Source organism: Microtus oregoni, unplaced genomic scaffold (genome assembly GCF_018167655.1).
Source record: "Microtus oregoni isolate MIOR12 unplaced genomic scaffold, Mior012 000002F_ref0000024, whole genome shotgun sequence".
Taxonomy (NCBI): domain Eukaryota; kingdom Metazoa; phylum Chordata; class Mammalia; order Rodentia; family Cricetidae; genus Microtus; species Microtus oregoni.
Genome location: NW_024543061.1, coordinates 107,600 through 127,092, shown reverse-complemented (window position 1 = coordinate 127,092; position 19,493 = coordinate 107,600). Strand labels below are relative to the sequence as shown.

General features: G+C 47.7%; 1 protein-coding gene across 2 annotated transcripts in view; it reads right to left on the bottom strand.

Moving 5' to 3' along the window:
• Nucleotides 1-19,493, bottom strand: part of Klhl29 (kelch like family member 29) — a 304,108-nt gene that overhangs the window by 208,684 nt on the left and 75,931 nt on the right. Inside the window, exon 2 of one of the 2 annotated variants that reach the window (XM_041642960.1) lies at nucleotides 10,387-10,491. The exons of the other annotated variant lie outside the window; for it this stretch is intronic. The gene's annotated coding sequence lies outside the window, so the exon portion shown is untranslated. The remainder of the gene's footprint in view (nucleotides 1-10,386; nucleotides 10,492-19,493) is intronic. 2 annotated transcript variants of the gene reach the window in all.

Genomic DNA, 19,493 nt, shown 5'->3' with positions numbered 1-19,493 from the left:
CCTCAGAGATCAATTCAACAGGACAGGATTCCGAACACACTTCAGTGTGGCAGGAGATACAGGGCTTCTGATTCACCCTGCCTTCAGAGGCATCTGGAGACGAGCTGTTCTCTATTTCCACTCAAAACAAAACAAGGGAAAATGGGCTTAAATTGCAGCAAGGGAGATTTAGGTCAGATAAAAGAAAACCCTGCAGGAGTCACCGGAACGGGACTTTGGGAGCTGATGGAATTTCTTTCCCTGGAGATCTCTGGGCCGAGGCTTCAGTGTCAGAGAAAACCCATCCCCAGGGCTTGCTGGAGATGGAAAAAAGATGGTTGGCTAACAAGTCCGCCTCTGAACAGGCTTCTCCTCCAAGAGCACCACTTAGCAGCCCAGAGAATCCCTTACTGAGAACCAAAGACATGTTGGATGTGAACATGTCTGTCATTAAGCATCCATCCCCGGGGGTTCTTGGGTTGCCCTCTCTGTTGTATCCTAAAGGAATGCCATGCCCTTTGCCTGGCAACAAAAGTCAGTTCCTCTCATTCCTACTACTGGGGCTGAACAGTGTCCTTGGCCCTATCTGCAATATAGTTCCCTTCCTTGTCCATCTAGCCACAGCCGAGGCACACCAAGTTCTGTCACAGTGGGCTGGAGTGAGAATTCCCTAGCCTCCACAGAACCCACTGAGCTGGAGAAAGAGAGGAAGTGCTAGCCTGGAGCAAGCTTCTGCGCACACAGTTTTGGAGATCCACTCTCTCTTCTGTACGGCAAGAAGCAGGCAGATGGTTTCACATTTAATCCCAGGCTATTCCAAAGGAGGCTGGGAGGCAGGTTTGCGGCAGCCCGTAGCCCACGAGTGGGAATTTTAGATGTGGTTTCACGTAGGTGACACTCTCTGCTCCGTTTCCTCTCTTACGGTTGTTCTCACTCCTATTTTTGATTTATGATGTCTTAATGGGTCCCTCTGTGTTCCTTGAATTATTTTCTAGAACCAAGGAAGGATCGGGGGAGGGAGAGTTGTTGGTGTTGGATGCTCTTTCCTGGCTGGGAGCTGGGTCCAGCCTTTCCAGGCCCCAGGAATGAAGGTGGTAGCTTCCTTTCTAGTACACTCATGGTGGAAAATTACAGGCAATTGGAATAGGTCATGGAGAGGCAGAAGATGTCCAGCGTAGAACTTACACCCCCATCCTGAAAGCAAGGGGCTCAGCAGCAGGCAGGGAATATGCCATTGTGGTAGCCTGATCATCAGGTCAGAACCAGCACCTCCCAAGAGGCAACACAATCCAAAGGTGGGGGTAAAGGGGTGGGAGGAGGAGTGGGGGGCTCCAGCTGCTTTAGGCTCTTTTAGAAAGAAGCAAATGGTGTATTTGCCTTCACGCTGCTCAGTCCTAACCACCCACCCTGCTAGCTGCAGGAGGAGAGGTTCAAGGGTCAGGAGGGTCCTCACATGGGGCTGGTTAGTGCAGCTATTGAGAAAGAAGCGAGTCTAAAAACCACTGTGTCCACCTTTACCACACAGCCTGCCTGCAGAGGTCTGTGCAGCATTCCAGGCTGGTAGCAATTATATATCCATCATTCCACCCTGTTCCTTGGAGCAAACAGCTCAAGATGCCTGCTGCTCGAGAAGCCTGGAGAGAATGTTTCCTAAGTCCAGGCCTTGGGAAGGATCCTGTCCACTGCACCATCATCCAGGAGGAGGAAGAAGGGGATCTATTAGCAGTGAGGGCAGAACCCTGAGAGTCTTTGGCAGATCTTTGAAGTGGCCCTGAAGATACAGGGTGGAGCCAGCTCTGTGGGTAGGATGATGGATCAGGCAGGGGAGGGGCACTTTTCATAGAGCTAACCTGGTTCTAATCAGCAATCACAGCTAGAACTAAGGTATATGGTACACTATAGATCACACACATATATATGTGTGTGTGTATATACATATATGCATGCATATCTGTATGTATGTGTATATGCATACATGTGTGCATACACATACATGTATCTATACGTATGTGTATATACATATATGTATGTATATTATGTGTGTATACATATATGCATCTGCATGCATGTGTGTATATACATATATGTATGTGTATGTATATGTATATGTGTGTATATGCACATATAGGTATGTGTGCGTGTACACATATGTACTCTTTGCCCTGAGCACAGCCAGAGGTTGTCTCTGCCCAGTGGGTAGAAATCAACATGCGTGTTAGAACATGAACATTCCAGTCTTGTGTCCTGAAGAAATCCCCTCTCACCTCCTCCATGGTGTTCTGGTTTGGCCTCCAAATACCACTAATATGCCTGACTAGGTACCTCTTGGAATCCAACCCAGTCAGGGGGCGGGAGGGGGAGATAGGCTTCCCATGCTCACTCTCTCACTGGGGAGTCTCAGGTCACAGGGAGACAAGGGATAGAGAGTGAGAGTCATCGGCGGGCATGAGACACTCTGGCCAGTCCTGACAGCTCTCATGTCATGTGAGCCTGGATCCAGAACAAGGTTCTGATAAAATGGCTGACAAGTGACTCAACACCTCACCCCAACCTCAGTTTATTTCTCTGTAAAGAGCATGGCGGGACTGACACGGATGGAGTTGGTGGTGGGATGGGTGGGTGTTCGCATGTAGCACCCTTTCGCCAGAGACTGTCTCCTGCCTGAGCTCAGAGGCAGGGAACACCTTTGGGTGGGTAGCAAAGGGTGATTTCAAAAGGGGGGCCAGGTCTGAGCAGGATTCTTGGGGACAGGCAAAGACACTGTGGAGGTGAGCAGGGAAGTGCCCTTAGGGAGAGAATCTCCTCGTGGCCACACCCCCGCCCTGCCAAGCCTCGCTTAAAAGGATTATTGTTTATTGGCAACTTATTCCATCTCTCAGGTTATGAATTATTTACCAGATAATGACTTCATAATTGTTAATGAGAGAAGCCCCCGAGGACATGCTGACATATCTTCTAAAGCCACAGTGCTAATTGTGGCAGAGTCCCAGAAGCTCTCATGGGGGCAGAACCAGTGTCATCACTCCTAGGGACAGAACCTGACAAGCCCTTGGGGAGCCAGTGACTCCAACCTCTCATGACACAGGTAGAGAAAATGGGCTCCAATCAGTGGGGAGGGATGCGCTTCCATGGGGGATGGCAACTGTTTGGTGTCCCCGTGTGTGGAGGAGGGCCACCTTCACCTCCTAGACACAGAGGTCGCCAGATGACACGGCGGCAGGATGATGAACATGAGGACACATCCAGGACACCTCTGTGAAGGGCTTTTGGTCCTGAAGAGAGCAGGAGTTAGGCCCCCATGCTCTGCCCTTGCCCCGTAGACTAACGGCAAGTCCCTATATAGTGCCATACTTTAGGCGCTAGTCCAGACGCTACTTTATAATGTCACATCTTGTAATCCTTACATATACCCATGAAGTAGACACTTTCAGAGCCCCCTACTTACAGCTGAGGTAATGGAGGCTCGGAGGTTACACACTATGTTGGGAGAGGGGGCAATGCTGGCCTTTGAATCCAGGCAGTCTGGGAATGACAGCTACGCTCCTACCTTCTGCAGCTCACTACAAATGCATCTTCAATGACAGAATGGACAGATGCTGGACTGTAGAACACACATTTCTAAATGGGGTGTGTATGTATCCTGAGGTCCTGGGTTACAGCACACTTTGGGGAGACCTTCCTAACTCCTAAACCATGAACCATCTTTCCAAGTCTTCTTTGGGCCACACCCCTGGCAGTGTCCCCAAGACGGAGTTCCAGCCACCGCCCTCAAGAGGGTTCTGTAACGCGATGGGCCCAGGGCCCAGTACTGGTGAGCATGTCTAGAATCAGTTGTTCCCGGTGCATGGGCTCTGGCTCAGCTCGGCAGGGTTACCCTCAAATGCCTATAGCAGGCCGGCAACTAGATGAGGAGCCAGGTACCCAGCAAACAGCAGAAGGCCCACAGCAGCACGGAGAAGAGCCGAGGGCTGAACGGGTGCAGGGAGTGCCCCTGCATCAAGAAAGGAAGGAGTTTTCACGAGAAGCACTCTGCTAGGAAAGATGAGATACTTGGGTTTAAGAGGACAAAGTGCTTCAAGGAGTACATTAGCCCAGGAGTCAGGACTCGAGCAAAAGCCATCAGTGGCTGGCAGGCACGAGGCAGAGTTCTCTCCTTGGCTCTAAATGTGTCAGGAACTGCACCTATGTGCGTGCCTACGGAAGATGGCAGGGCACTCCAAATGCATGGTAGAAAGCCTCAGAACTGGTGCTAAATAAATAATCACACTATTTATTCTGGGATGGTGAGGCAGGGCACCGCTCTATGTGCTAATGGGAGGGTGGAGCTCTAGAGCTGCTGGGCTGCCTCATGCACGCACATCCCCGCGTGGTGAGCTCCAGGAGAGCCCTTCTGAAGAATTTCTCTGTGTTCTGATTTTGTTTCCCATGGTCAGCATCTGCCTGGGTACCGGAGGGGAAGGGGCAGGGGTGGGTTAATTGTTACCTCTGTGCTGTCATTAGTTTACTTTGCAAAAGCAGAAATAGGCTTTTAATGATTTCTCTCTTTTTTTGTTGTTGTTGTTGATGTTGCTACCTTACGAACCAGATGCTTTTATCTAAATGAGTTGCTACAAATCAAAGGAAAGGCCCATGAGAGTTGCTAGGCTGCTTCTGTCTTACATGGGTGGGGAGGCAAGCTTATGCTCTGTGAATGAGGCTTAAACATCTCCATCCTCTCCGCATCCAGCTTGCTTATAAGCTAGAGTAAAAATACCAGCTGGCAGCTGTAATGGATGAGCTTCCGAGTGGCCTAGATCAGAGGATACAGAAAGCAAGCATCATGGTCTCCGTGCTGTGATGGCATGTCTGCTTCCAATGTAAGCTTTGGGTCGGGGATTCTTCTCGCACTGTTCCTGCGTTATTCCCAGTGCTTAGCATGGGACCCAGCACTACAGAACCTGCTTTAGAAACATTTGTTAAGCATGTTCTCCCATAGCACTTGGGGTGGGTTCTTGTTGCATCCTGCACATGTTATAACAGCACGCTCGGTTGCTGGCCTCCCTGCAGGAAAGCTCATTAAGGACGGAGCATTGGTTGAAGCGATCTGGAGAGCAGATAGGGAGTCATACACAGTGTGGCTGCCAACGAGGGCTTCAAGGAACTCAGGAAAGAGGACCGTGGCAACCTCCGCTTCCCAGTGTTCTGAGTGTGCATCCTGCAGCCCCTACTGCCTCTGGCACTGTCTGTGCCAGGCAGAGGTTACAGGGGAGAGAGTGGAGAGAAATTCAGGATGATAAAAGTGGAAAGGAATATTTTATTTGTTTTAATGAGACAGTATCCAGATATGCAGCCCAGACTGACTTCCAACTCAAGATCCTCTGCCTCGTTGGTACTGGGGGTTTATAGGCATACACTACCAAAATGGATTAAAACCCACTTTTGAGTAGTTTTTAATTATGGGGGAAATCACCTATAGTGGATGAAGATCCACAAATTTAAGAGTAAGGCCACTCAAAAATACACACACCTGGTCCTTTACCAGAGCAATGCTGGCAAGACTACTAGGAGCCTAGTCTTTTTTCCCCCCAAATTTTGAAAAAAAAAAAAAAAGAGCGTTCCATCCTAGGCACCCCACAGAGTCCAGGTTGGGCTTGCCCAGAGTCGTTTTCACAAAGTGGACAAACTCCCAACTGTTCCCAGCAGTCTTGGCCACTGGCAAGGATGCCTATAAGCCAAGGAAGGGGGCACTTAGAAAGTCAAACGTGGACACAAAAACAAACCCTGGGGTTCCCAGAGAAGCTATTTCTAGCCTAAGTGACAAAGGAGGTTTTGAAGGCAGAAGGAACTGGGATGTACCCCTTCACCCTGCCTGTCACCAGCTAAGAGGAATTCCTATGCACACAGAGGCTCCGAGCTCTCTGGTTCCCCGCAGGGTCTCTTCTGCCTTCTGATGGCCCAGGTAGTAGATGGCAGTTTAAATTGGGAACAGCAGCTCAAGCTAGAGACCCATTTAGTGAGAACAATTCAATTAGAACCCTTGGTGGACAGACCCAGGCCTCAAGATTGCTAAAGCTGTCTGGGCCATAACACTGGGCCCTGAGGCTCACCGATGCTGGCCAAGTGGCACGACTGACCCTTTCCTTCAGTGTTCCCTCATAGCCTGTCCCCTCATGCCCTCAGGCTATGTGGTTCTGCAGTGTCTGGCATGATCTTCTACACTCACATACCGATCGGGCCCTGTGCTGGGCCTGTGGAGCAAAGGACAGACCAGGTACTCTGGAATGGCAAGAGAAAGAAGGCAGGGCCCTAATGCAGAGGATACAGACACAGCCAGGGAATGCGGAGTGCCGAGGAGTCCCCAGTAAGACCCACAGGAGACAGGAACAAAGGGACATTATTTTAGACAGGCTTAACTTAAGGAGTCTGACAAATAACTAGTAAGCAGAGATAGAGAGCCCAGCTGGGTGTCAAGTCCATGGCACAGCTGAGGTAGAAAGAACAGAAGGCACTAGAGAGAGAGAAAACCAGGAGGAAAAAAACCTTAGGGCAGTGGTTCTCAACCCAGGGGTCGTGACCCCTTGGAGTCACCTATCAGATAACCTGCACATCAGATATTCACATTTCGATTTGTAACGGTAGCAAAATTAGTGTTCAAAAGTAGTAACAAAATAATTTTATGGTGGAGGGGGGTCACCAAAACATGAGGAACTGTATTAAAGGGTGGTAGCCTTAGGAAGGTTGAGAAGCACTCACTGCCTTAGCGAATGGGAGGAAGAGGAGCCAGAGATCTGCGGCTCCCTGAGCCAGGGAGGGCAAGGTTGTATGACTCTGTAAAAATAGCAGGGACCTCATTGAGGTCCTGGGGGAAACTTTTGATGGAAAGGCATGGAAGCCCTAGAAAGAGAGCATGCAAGAACATGCCATCCAGAGTCAGGGCCAGCTAAGGCCATGATGAGGAATTGTGTCCAGATGGTGGTCGTGAGCACCCTGCCTTCTCAAGGGCTCAGACGTCTAGGAGAGGAGGTGGCTATGGATGTCCCCAGAATGGGCCAGGAGAGGCAGCAAGAACACGAGGGAATGGCTGAGAAAATGTGGTGGACACAGTACCACGGAGATGTCTTCGCGGCCCATCCTTGGGGTAGGGGCCAGGAGATCTAACAGAGATGGACAAGGAGCCAGTGCAGAGGAAGAGGAACTGGATGCCCCATGGAAATGAGGCTCCGCAGAGAGGAGAGAGGAGGATGGCAAGGGGTAGAGTGTGGCGGAAGGGCGTGTGCACAGCTGATTTAGGGACAGTGAAGCCACAGTGAGTGCAGACGCCCGGGGCCCTCACGCAAACAGCACAATTGCTCTGGAGGCGTGTGTTATGATCTTGAGGATACAGAACGTGTAGGGCATTTTTCTTGCCAGTGGTGGGGAGGCGGGCGGAGGGGGGTGAGAAAGACTGCAAGAGATTGTTCCACAGTCCCAGTGACAAAGACAAGGGATATAGCGTAGACCTGGCCTCAGTGCCAAGGAAGACTGGCACTGGCACCTGTTCCAGAGCTCAGAGGTCTGTCCCTACCATTCTTAACCAAATCTCCAGTTCTGCACAGACTTGGGTCTCCAGCTCACCACCCAGAGGCACAAATGCCAGCCTTCTCTCCCACCGCTTCTTGGACCCTTCTTATTACTTGGGCGGTTTCCGTCCAGTTTCAGAGAGAAGGCAGCAGCTCTCCAAGCACTGTTCCTGAATCAGCCTGTTTTGTACTAGGACCCAGTCGCCTGGTCCAGGAGTGTTTCTACTGGCCAATAGGGGCCATAGTGGGATTCAGCATTTTTTCTTATCCTCTGGGGATATTAGCAGGTTATCCTGACCACATAGAAAGAGCATATCTGGTGTTGGGCCCATATATGGTGGGAACTCACAGCGACAGCCCTGGATGGGTTCTGAGTTTGTGCTGGTGGGATGTACACAGGTGTAATTCAGGGTTGCCTTAGAGACAGTTCCTCCCCCTCAGGAACTGGCCAGTGGTAGGCCAGACAAAGATCCACTACAGAGACACCCATTTGGGGCAGGCAGATACTGAATCCCTCAAAAGGGGCACTTTGTCTGCTTTGCCTAGTGAGAACTGTCAAATCAACCTCCTCCCCCAGTCTGAGTCTAGTATGACTACCCCAAGCTGGGACTAACCCGAGTTTCATGATCCCAGACCTGTGATGGCATCAGGGAATAAGAAGAATCAAATTCAGCATAATCATTTAAGGAACCAAAAACCACTCCTTCAGGCCTTCCTCAGTCCCTTCCTTCCTGGCACACAGCAGGGCAGAGTCACCCAAATGAAAGCTGTCTTTCGGTGAAGCACACCCTCAAATTTCTCATTTATACCCTCTGTTTGCTGGGAAGGAGATGGTCCCCAAGTGTAGTAATAAGGGGCGGCGGGGCTGCATCCCCAGCATCCCGGCAGCCTGGCTAGCTTATGCTCCGAAATAACAACACACAAACTGTATTCATTTAAACACTGCTTGGCCCATTCTCTTCTAGGCTAATTCTTACATATTAATTTAGCCCATTTCTAATCATCTGTGTGTAGCACTCCAAGGTGTGCTTACCGGGAAGATTCTAGCCTATGTCCATCCTGGGTCGGAGCTTCATCCCGGGAGCGGGTCATGGCGTCTCTCTCAGGCGTCTGCTCCCGAGAGGAGAGCTGTTGAGACTGAGCTCACTTCCTCTTCCTCCCAGCGTTCTGTTCTGTTTACTCCTCCCACCTATCTTCTAACCAATAAAATGGGCCAAGGCAGTTCCTTTATTAGCCAATGACCTTCCTCCATCACCCAAGCAACAGCCACTGAAGTCAAGCATCTCAACGATCTACGACAATGGACAAGACCGTCTCTCCAACCCAGTCCCCAGCCAGAGGGGGTGTCAGGTTCATGCCAACAGCCCACCAGCTCAGGAGCCCATCAGCCTTCCTCTGTGCCCTGCCTTCTTTATAGCTGCCCAGGCATAGTTGGGTAGTGGGTGCCTTCACGGTGGCATCTAATCCAGGCCCAGCCTGTAGCCTCTTCTAACTTCCTAATTACAGTCTCTGCTACCTATAACCTGGGATCCTAGAAGCACAGTGTTTTTTCTCTGTGTCTGTGAAGAATCCTGGAATAATATGTTATCTTTAACGGCACTGTCACTGAGTCCAAAGACAAGGCTCTGTGACCCACAGAGAATCTCGACATGGAAGGAACCCAGGTCAGCCTGACGTTCTAAGCTAAGTTTAGAGCATCTGCTGGTCCCAGGCATAAGCCTCCTGACTATCAGTGCTTAAGAACATAGGACAAGACCAGGTGAGTCCTAGCTATCCTGAAACCCTGCACTCCCACCCCACCCTCAGCCTGCTCCATCGGGGGCTAAGGTCTTCCCCTTTAGTGGTAGCAACTGTGTGAGTGTTGGCGAGTTGAGCTGCAGCCTCATCACGGTGGCCGGCATGTGGTGCCTGGCTCGCTGGCAGGGGACAGAACAGTGCTGCAGTTGCTTGTCCTAAGATCTATGATGTCATCAGGTAGGCCACAACTTGCCCCTCACCACCACCCCCACTCGCAACTGGATTGACAGGCCTGAATCTAAATGTAAGGTCAGATCTCTCTAAATTTAACATCAGGAAATAAATAGCTATACAAAGTACATTCTCAGAAATGTATTTTGTGGTACTGGCTACAGTGGATGATTCAAAATATCCTAAAAGTCCACCTCTAGGGCATTAAGTAGGTTATGTATATGTATATAATATCTAAAAAAGGAAGCTTTGATAGACAATGATACAGATTTCTAATCACCAAGATAAAATGCTGCCTTAACACTGAGTTGAGTCAAAACAGCATTTACCAAGTAGTAGTAGGTAGAGTGTGATCCCACGTATGTGAGCATGCAGACCTATGTGCCCATTGTATATACGCACATGGGGAAAGATACCAGAATTTTTATCTCTATAGAATTACATCATTTATAGGATTTTGGGTTTCTTTCTATGCGTATCTGCACATATGTACATATATGGGTTGTTTTGGTGTTGGAGGTTGAATTGGGCCTGGGTATGGTAAGAACTCCTTCTACCACTGAGCGATCCCCTCAGCTCTGACAGGTATTCTCTTAAAACACACAATATTTTTCTGATCATAAATTGTAGTAACAAAAATCCTGAACTGTAAGATTTGAAATTTTTTAAACTCCAAAAAGAACAATAACAGTTTTCGATACTTCAAGGTCATGTCGCTGCTGGTCATCCCCAGATCTAACTCCCTACAGACGCTCAAGATTGAGGTCAGACACCTGTGGTCAAACTCTCATTGGCCGTCAAGTAAGGGACCAGCAGTTCCATTTCCCTCTTGCCCAGCCTCCGGTCAGCTTTGTCCAGGCAGGCTGTCCCCTTACTGCAGGTTTGTGACGTAGAGACCTACCTTGCGCCGTCCGTCTCTGGTGAGCTCAGGATTCGTCCCCAGGATGCAAAAGCGTTGACGGCCACCACTTAGCAGAGCATGGGCATAATGAGGGAGCCAGACAGTCTGGAGAGAGAGAGAGGAGGGAAAAGACTGGGGTTGGGGTGGGGAATGACCATCCCTTTGTGTGAACTATCGATTTTGAGTTCTAGTACCTTAAAGGACCCCCATCCTTAATGAATGTCTCTGTCTCAAGGTTTTCCTTGATGTTGACCATCCTCTCGTGGACCCCCTCAAACAAGGGTACCAAAATCTGCCATAGCACACCCAGATGATGGGGTACAGTGAGCAGTGGTCTCACATCCTCCACACAGGCTCCCCTAATCACCATCACTGAACCAATACCATGGAACAGGAGTAAGAACGATGCCACTGTTTCCCACCTAATCTACCCAGAGCAGTTTCAGAAGGAAAAGTCCCCATGAAATTCTGGTCTTTAATGCCAAAAAGGTCATAAACTCCAGAATTACAATAACAAATCATTACTTCTTTTAGACAATGGGGAAGAGAATCTTGAGGAGGTGAAGAATAGAATTCTTGGAGAGAAATGTTTTAAATATAGATTTAATACCTACTAAGAAGAGGCTATCTATTATGGGAAGGCAGCGTGATTCCATGTGCACTCTTTCAAATGTAATGTATGAGAAAACCATCGCCGTGACGGGCAATGGCATCCTCCCTACAAAAGTGCAGGACTGTCATTACCTGGGAATCAATACATTTTTTTAATGGAATATATCATTATCAATTGATTTTCCTTTTTTCTCTTAGCACTCCAGGGTCCTGGCTAGCCGGAGAAAGCCTTAATGCGGTATGAAGGATTTGGACAGGTAAATAAGTTATTGTAAACGAATCCCACCTCATGGCCAGCTTCTGACGACACGACAGGCCATTTGCTGATCCTCTCTACCTAAGCTTTTTCAGCTGCTTCTGACAGGGACACCCGTGAGCCATATCAAATAGCCATTTGAAAGCTGAAGGTGGCAGAAATATTACTTTTCCCAAGGACAGAGTGTTCCCTTTATGATTAAGAAATAACCTATGTGGGGAGGCAAAGTGAGCCAAGGTCACCATTTAATTCTGACACTGAGCCAAAGTCGTGAATACATTTCCTCCACCAAGCCAGTGTGACGCATGCGGAGGCATCGATCACTCCAGCCACAAGGTATTGGCAGCAATGGTGATTGGAAGATCAATGAATTTCTGGGAAAGATCCTGAGCAGATAAGTTTTGGTGAAGAGGGGTCTAGAAGACAGTGGTCACACTGATTTTAGGTTCTCAAGAACCTCATTCATTCATTCATTCACTATTTTTTTCAATTCATTCAATGACTATTGAGTGCCTGAAGCCAAATAAGGCCATTTTCTAGGCAATGGAAATGCATGAATGAACAAAACAAAAATATCACTCCCCTCATGAGGTCCATAGTCTAATGGGTAGAAACAAACAATGAACCTAATAGGTGAAAACTGTTTTAGAAGAAGGTGAGTACTATTTGTAAGGATGGAGTAGAACAGGTTGGGAGAGGATGCTATCTGGGAACTGCTGTACAATTTCAATAGAATGTGTGAGGTCAGCGTCATTGGGGGTGACATTTGTGGACATATTAGAAGGGAATGGGACATGGGTCACAAGAGTCTAGGGCAGAGGGGCGAAGCACTGTAAAGTGTCTTGGGGATTGGGACATCACTTTAAGAGCAATGAGAAAGTTTCTGTGGCTGGAGCTGGGACATTCCAGCAGCAGCAGAAGCTCGAGTGGGGGGCACTTAGTGTGCAGAGGGATTTGTAGGCCACCGTCAAAGACTGTCAATCAAAAGCATGAGGATCCTTGCTACCAGACATCTGTGAAAAATCTCTCAGAAATCTGTGTGAGGTTATCTGCTATTCTCTTCCTCCGCCCAGGTAGTTCAAGTCTCTCCAGCCAGATGACACCCATGTTCTAAATGGTACCCAAATGAATACAGCATAGGGCAGAGAGGAGGCTGAAGAGACAGTAGTGGGGAGGGAGTACAGACCTATCTGTGACTTACTCTTACAACGATAGCCTTGCGTTCCTACTCTTTTGTGTTAGGCACCACTTCTAGGGGCCATCGCTGTGAGAATTCTGAATGGAATAACCCACATGCAAAAGCCAGGTTCTTCCCCTGATAGAAAGTGACCCGTTAGCTAGTATGCCGGTAACATTCTGTTCATTTGGGTCAGCTTCCTACCCTAATGCCTGCTCTCTGTGTCCTTAGACGCAGAGCTGATCTATGTGGGGCATCACTATGGTTCTGACATCTGGTTAGGGTCAGCCTACGTGGGCATGAGTAGGAGCTTGAGTATGGGTTGGACCCTGTTGCATCTTCAAGTGCTGGCTGTGTTCCTCAGGAGAAAGTGACAGCACCAGCTGAGGGAGAGGGCATCCCTCCCCCTTTAGGTTCCAGTAATAGCTGCCTCCTCTTGCCCCCTGCAACTTATAGGCAGTAATTACCTCTATGCTCATTATGAACGCTGCGATATTGTGCTATTGTGGGATTTCTCCACTGCACTTATGCTTTTGTGATTTGTTCTTTTATTTGACTCTCTTCAAATGATACATTTGAACCTATTTGTTCCTTTTGGAGAGGATTAAACACATGACTTTTTTTTCCCATTTCAATGGTGCTTTTTGCATATTTTTTATTGATTTTTATTGAGCTCTACATTTTTCTCTGTTCCCCTCCCTGCCTCTCCCATTCCCTTTAACCCTCTCCCAAGGTCCCCATGCTCTAAATTGACTCAGGAGAGTTTGTCTTTTTCTACTTCCCATGTAGATTAGATCCATGTATGTCTCTCTTAGCATCCTCATTGTTGTCTAGGTTCTCTGGGATTGTAAACACATGACTTTACAACAGCAATTTTTCTATAACCACATGGTTTTGTGATACCGGGCAACTTACTTAATTCCTAAGACCCCACTTCTTATTTCTCAAACTAGAGAACATGGTTTATTGAGCCCTTCTATGAGTCCTCAGCATTGTTCCCTCTTCAGTATCACAAGCTCAGTAGTGCCACCAGTCATTCCACGTCCCAAGCAAGGAGCTCCCAAGTTACGATGCTTTAACCCATTCTCACCAGGTGCTCTTCCTAAGGGGTTTTTAGCTGTTCTTAGCTCACATCTGGCTTTATTCTATGTCTTAGTGATTTATCTATTTAGTCATATCATTCCTTTCTTGCTGATTTTTTGTCCCACCCAACCTCTATCCCTCACACTCAGATCTGGGGCTGAGAACAGATAGAGGCTATTACCTTAACACTTGAATCTTAGGTCCTTGGTACCCACGCCATAGCAGTACACAATACATCATGACTCGTCGTCTTCTCTTCTTAGCTGACACCTGCTCACCCATCCACATTCTGCCTTAATGAGCTACTTGGCATAGAGAATGATTTTTAAATGATCAGAAACCTAGTTTCAATGATCAGAATGAACCACAGTGCCTGTGAAGCACAATTAGAGCCAGCATGGCACAACTGCCCTGAGAGCGTGATAGTGGTGTTCATATCTCGGCGCTAACCAACAGTGCTTAACAAGAGGGAAATCATGCCTGATATGAGAAATCTAGCCAACTAACCTGGGGTAGTAAGGTCAGGGAGCTCAGAGGAGAACCTACTGCAGCTACCTTACTTACTAAACGAGCATTGTTCCTAGCTGCATTCTAAATATTTATCCTTAGGCCAGCAGACAGGTATAGCTCTCACCCCCATCAAAGAAACTTTTCATTGCAATAGATGGAGACCATTACAGAAAACTGCAATTGGTTAAAATGCAGAGAACCAGTAAGTGTGGGGTACCAGCCCCAACCAACACATCTACAACACAATGCCTGAGCCTAAGATTTGGGGGCCTTTACAGAAGAGGAGGCAGGACCATTGTGAGGACGAGGGAGTCTGCTGTGAGTTGTTGTCTCCTAGAAATGACAGGGAAGCTTCATTCATGACACCTCAACAATATGGCCGCTTAATGACAGCCATATGGTTGAACGATGACAATTCTGACAGACACGCTAACTCGAAAGTGGGAAATCTCACAGAACGCCACCCACGGATAAAGAACTACAGGCAACGAAGGAATGCTAAGAGCAGGAGAAATAGTCTTTTCCAGGTATGAGCCCCCTTAATGGGTGTCTAGGATCAAGTGGTCAGTCCTGAAATCACATACCTGTAAGTAATGCTAAATGGATGGAGTATGTTACATTTATACATTTAGGCATTTTGTGCACATGCGTATGCTTACGTGTGTGTGTAAGAGAGAGAGGGAGAGAGAGAGAAAGAGAGTGAGTGTGTGTGTGTGTGAGAGAGAGAGTGTGTGTGTGTGAGAGAGAGAGAGAGAGAGAGAGAGAGAGAGAGAGAGAATTTAAAGAAAGAGTCCTTGATGTTGAGCTGGAGTAGGGTGGATGGTACATGAGAAGAAGTAGAGGGAAGAAAAGGAAGGAGGAAAATGAGGTGATCATATTTTAATTTTAAAAAGCCAATAATTATGAATAACTTTTTTCTAGAAATACTTTTGTTGTTGTTGTTGTTGTGAGACAGGGTCTCTCTCTATACCTTTCCTAGAGCTTGCTATGTAGACCTGATTGACCTCAAACTCATGGAGATCCTCCTGTCTCTGTTTCCTAAGTGCTGAATTTAAGAGCATGCATCAACACCCCTGGCTCTAGTGATAATTTTGATCCCATAATAACTTTGTATAATTTTCAGTTTCTGAAGATGATGGCCTGGGAAAACATCTCAGGGTGGAATCTAAGAAGGCACAGGGAACTGGGAATGACTCTGGGACATCAGGTGAGATAACAACAATACCTGACTTAGGGATCTGACCTTGGTTACCTCAAGTCGAACTGATCCCTTCTTTTCCATTGACTTACCAAAGGGCAACTTACAATCTTAAGGAAAATAACATTAAAAAACAAAAGGACAGACAAACGATTCTTTATTTTTAAAATCCACCAGGAAACGTCACGGCTGGTAAATGGAATCTACAACCTTTGCCTTCCCAGGGGACTTACCAGATGAGATTGACTTTGACGTGACAAAGACCACCATGAAAACAAGAACCCAGAATGGGCTGTTTGGGTTAAATGATGGGAGATTTCACAATCGAACTCAGAGAACCATTTCAACTCAAAATCTGTTAGGTCCAGATGATTCCTAACAGGAACCAAGCTGATAGCCAAGAGAATTATAAACAAGGGCCCTAGGAGTCCTGACGTCTCTATAAAAGACACCAATTTTTCAAAGAGAAACTGCCTGCAGAGAAGAAAAACAAATTAGGGACTCTCCTGTTTGATACAGGATCAGAAAGCAGCTATGCCTGACTCTTGACCATACACCCCAATTATGGTTCTAGCACTCAGCAGTCCAGCACCCCTCAGCTGGCTAGGTAACAGAGTTTCAGTCTTTCTTGGAAAGCAGAAGAAAGGAGCTGGAGGCCACAGGCTGAAAGGAGAAACCTAGCCGCAGTCCCACCTCCTATCAGCCTGGATGCAGGGTTCCCCAGCAGCCTTGGCATCAGGCTCAGACATCCACTCAAAACACATCCCGTAGGGGGAACACTCATTCATACTTGCTTTCTTTCAAGAAGACAGAAGAAAAGGCCATCCATTAATAATATCAACCATAGGCTCACCAAAGCCTGCAGGCATCTCGCCAATACAAAAATAAGCATCCGGTTTATCCATTAGGTTCACAACAGTTCACTGGGCCGAGGGGTCCAGAAGGCTCTGCTTTTAAAAGAGAGTGAAGACACAAAGTCAGAACATGTTCTGAGAGTTCACCCAGCACCATGCAGAGATTTTCCATTTCCATTAAGGTCCAGGGTTGGCCACCGATGAGATCCGTTACCTGTTTTCAACAGCTAGTGAGGCCCTGTCTGGCAAGCTTTATTGAAGACATACATTCGTCAAATCAAGCTTGTGTCTGCTGAGACCATGCTTAGAGAATAACACAATTTCCACGACGCTTGAGGTTTGCAAAATCGAACTCACGCACATTTTCTCCTTTACTCTTTCTAACAAGTCCGCGAAACCGTGACTTTTATTATCTCCCATTTTACAAATGAGGAAACAGAGGCTCGTGGCTAATTAGAGTCCTCTCAAGTCACACAAGAAGTCAACGAGGAAGCCAGGAACTGAGCTCTAGATGTTTATACACCTTTGTTCCGGATGACCAGGGACATCAGGATAAGGAGGCGAGAGTTATGCTAGGCTTGCCGTACAACTACCACCCTGAACTGAATAAAAGGAACTGAATAAAACTGAATCACACTCATCTCAGTAAGTCTCTGGTGAATCTCTGTCCCACTCCACAGTACCCCCACCAGCCTGGGAGGGCCAGGTGACCTTGCCCCGCTTTAGAGTTCCCCTCCTCCGCCTGCCAACACTTGCCAACAGCGAGCAACTCTCTCTAGTTCTCCGCAATCAGTAAGATGATTAACCCAGCGTTCCCCACTCGCTCTCTTCATTATCGTCCTCCGCCCCACAAGACAAAAGTTGAGTTAAATGACATTTAAATTCTTCCTAATAAGAGGAATTAAGTTCTAAAGAGTAAGATTTTTTTTTTTTTGTCAGAGCGCATTGGAGCCACAGGCCATTGATGTGTAAGATTTTTTTCACCCTCCTCCAACTCCAAGGACTCATTTTTTTACTCCTCCGTGGATCAACTTCTCTGCCCTTCTCTTCCTCCATCAAGATGAGGACGATGACGAGCAGGAACGGACAGTTTTGGCAAAGGACATTATTCCTAGATCCTTATTTCAGGGCATGACTTTTGCCACCTACCTGTCATGAAAACCCTGATTCCTGTCTTCCTCTCTCCTCTGTGACACACAGAGCACTCACTGTTCAGAATCCTAAGCAGACACATTAGCTATCATTGGCTTAACTGACAGGTGCTTGAGTTCGGCCACTTCCTCTCTCATCTTACCATTCAGACTGATTTGTGTGCTCCCAAGCCTGTCTATGTTGAAACCTTAATACCCCACATGACTGTATTTGAAGGTAGGAACTTAACTGCAGTAGTTATAACTGAGGCTATAAGGGGGACTGTACCAAGGTGACAGAATCTTTGAACTGGTACCCTCGTTAAAGATGAAGCATCATTAGCAGGTCTCCCCTTCTTCCCCATGAGGATACAGGGGGAGGGTTTCAGGTTGAGGCCGGGAGAGCACCATTCTAGAAGGACAATGAGGCTTCTCTGGTACCCTTGTAGACCATGGAATCATTTTCAATGGAAAAACCACATAGACTCTGGCATTCTGTGATGTCAGCCCAAGCTAAGTCACACCAGTCCCACAGCAACAGGCTCCCTGGGGGTCTTGTTGCTGCTATAGGGGTTGTGCTAAATCCTGGGGTTTAACACAGAGCTTCCCAGCCAAGAAGCATCATCCTGGTCCCGGGACCCTGAGGAGTCCAGACAAAGAGGCTCTTCCCAGTGGCCTGATCTCAGACTCCCAGTTCTTCTCTGCCATCACTAGCCTCTCCCCTGTCCCATCTCCTGTCATCTCCTCCCTCACAATGTCATCATGAAGCCTCCCCTTAGTCTCTTCTTTGTCCTGGGGTAAAAAAGAATGTCGAGATAAGGAAAACAGGGTGCTCTTGACTTGAATGGACCCTATAATGCTACCCTAAGACTACCAGAAATCTTGACTGAGGCACTTCAGGAAATAAAGTTTACAGATCATATTCACCCAAACCATTTTTTCCTCCGTTAAACCGCAAACCCTTTGGCAATTAATGATGTTACATCCAACCCAACCATATCACTCAATGACGGCACACATCCTTGGTCCCCACCACATGTTTATACAGAAGTTTCTGTCACTGGGGCAGATTTGGGAGGATCTTTGCGCTTCCTAAAGGTTCCACAGTGAGGGGACACTGAAAGCACCCTCCGAAGGGACTTACTGCATCCTGACTTTCCCATGGTGGCATCAAAGATGTCAGTGGAGGGGCTACACCTGGCATATACTAGATGCTCAGTGAAGCCTATTGAAAGACAGAGAATGCCTCCAAGATGTAACTCATCTTCCACAATTTTCTTTTGAACATCTGGAAGATAGTCACACCATAGTTTTCTGACTGGAATACGAATTAGTTTGTAAAAAAAAAAACAAAAAAAACCCAGACATCGCTTCCAGATTCCGCACTTACAAACAAGCCCACATCCTCCCTTCAAATTGCCATAATTCCTTCCCAGATGTTGCTTCTCCTTCAGACCCATAAATTTAAGCTTTTCATGATGACGCCTCACATTTGCCTGGCACTGTGGGCCGTTTTGGAGCGTTTCTGCATCTCCTCTGCCTCATTAGACTGCCTCAAGTGCCCTGGGAGGCGCGACAGCGCCAACATCCCTAATTCACGGACAGGCAGGCCAGCTGCTGTTCTACCAAGCAGACCAGGGTGGGTGGGGGCTCCCTTCCTTTTTGTGTAGAGAGACAACATGGCACCCCCTTTGTCCAGTCCCCTCTAGGTATACAGGTGGAGTGATCATGCCCATTCCTGCTCCATGCAGCTCTTGGGGACGCTGTCTCTTTAAAGTTTGGACTCAAGTGTGGACAACTTTCTTCCCTGGATCCCCCCTGATAGCTCCTGGGGTCAGGATGTAACATTTAATCAAGACTTGCTGAGAGTCTTGGGGAATAAAATCAAACAATAGGCCAGGAGGTGGTGAGGTGGGGGAAGCCATGGAAGAAAAGCAACCCACAGGCAGGCAAGCTGGCCCCTAGCCTGTTCTCCAGGGGCTCTGGGCTCTGGCTAAGATCAGCTTAGCTTTGAGGGACAGCCATGTTCCAATATTAGATATACATTACCACAAGCTGGGACTCAGCATTAGCCCCAGAGGAGCTCATATCTAGCAAAAGCATGCTTTAGGTCTGGGCCTAATGAAAGCACTGGTACCCTCTCATCTAAGGCCTGTCTCTTCTTGGGGAGAACTCTTGCCTGGTTATTTATGGGTACCTGCAGTCTGTACCCCAATCACTCATGTAGCCAGTGCACCAGAAAGGAGCAGAAACACATTTGTATATGTCAGAGGGCTGGAGACTATCA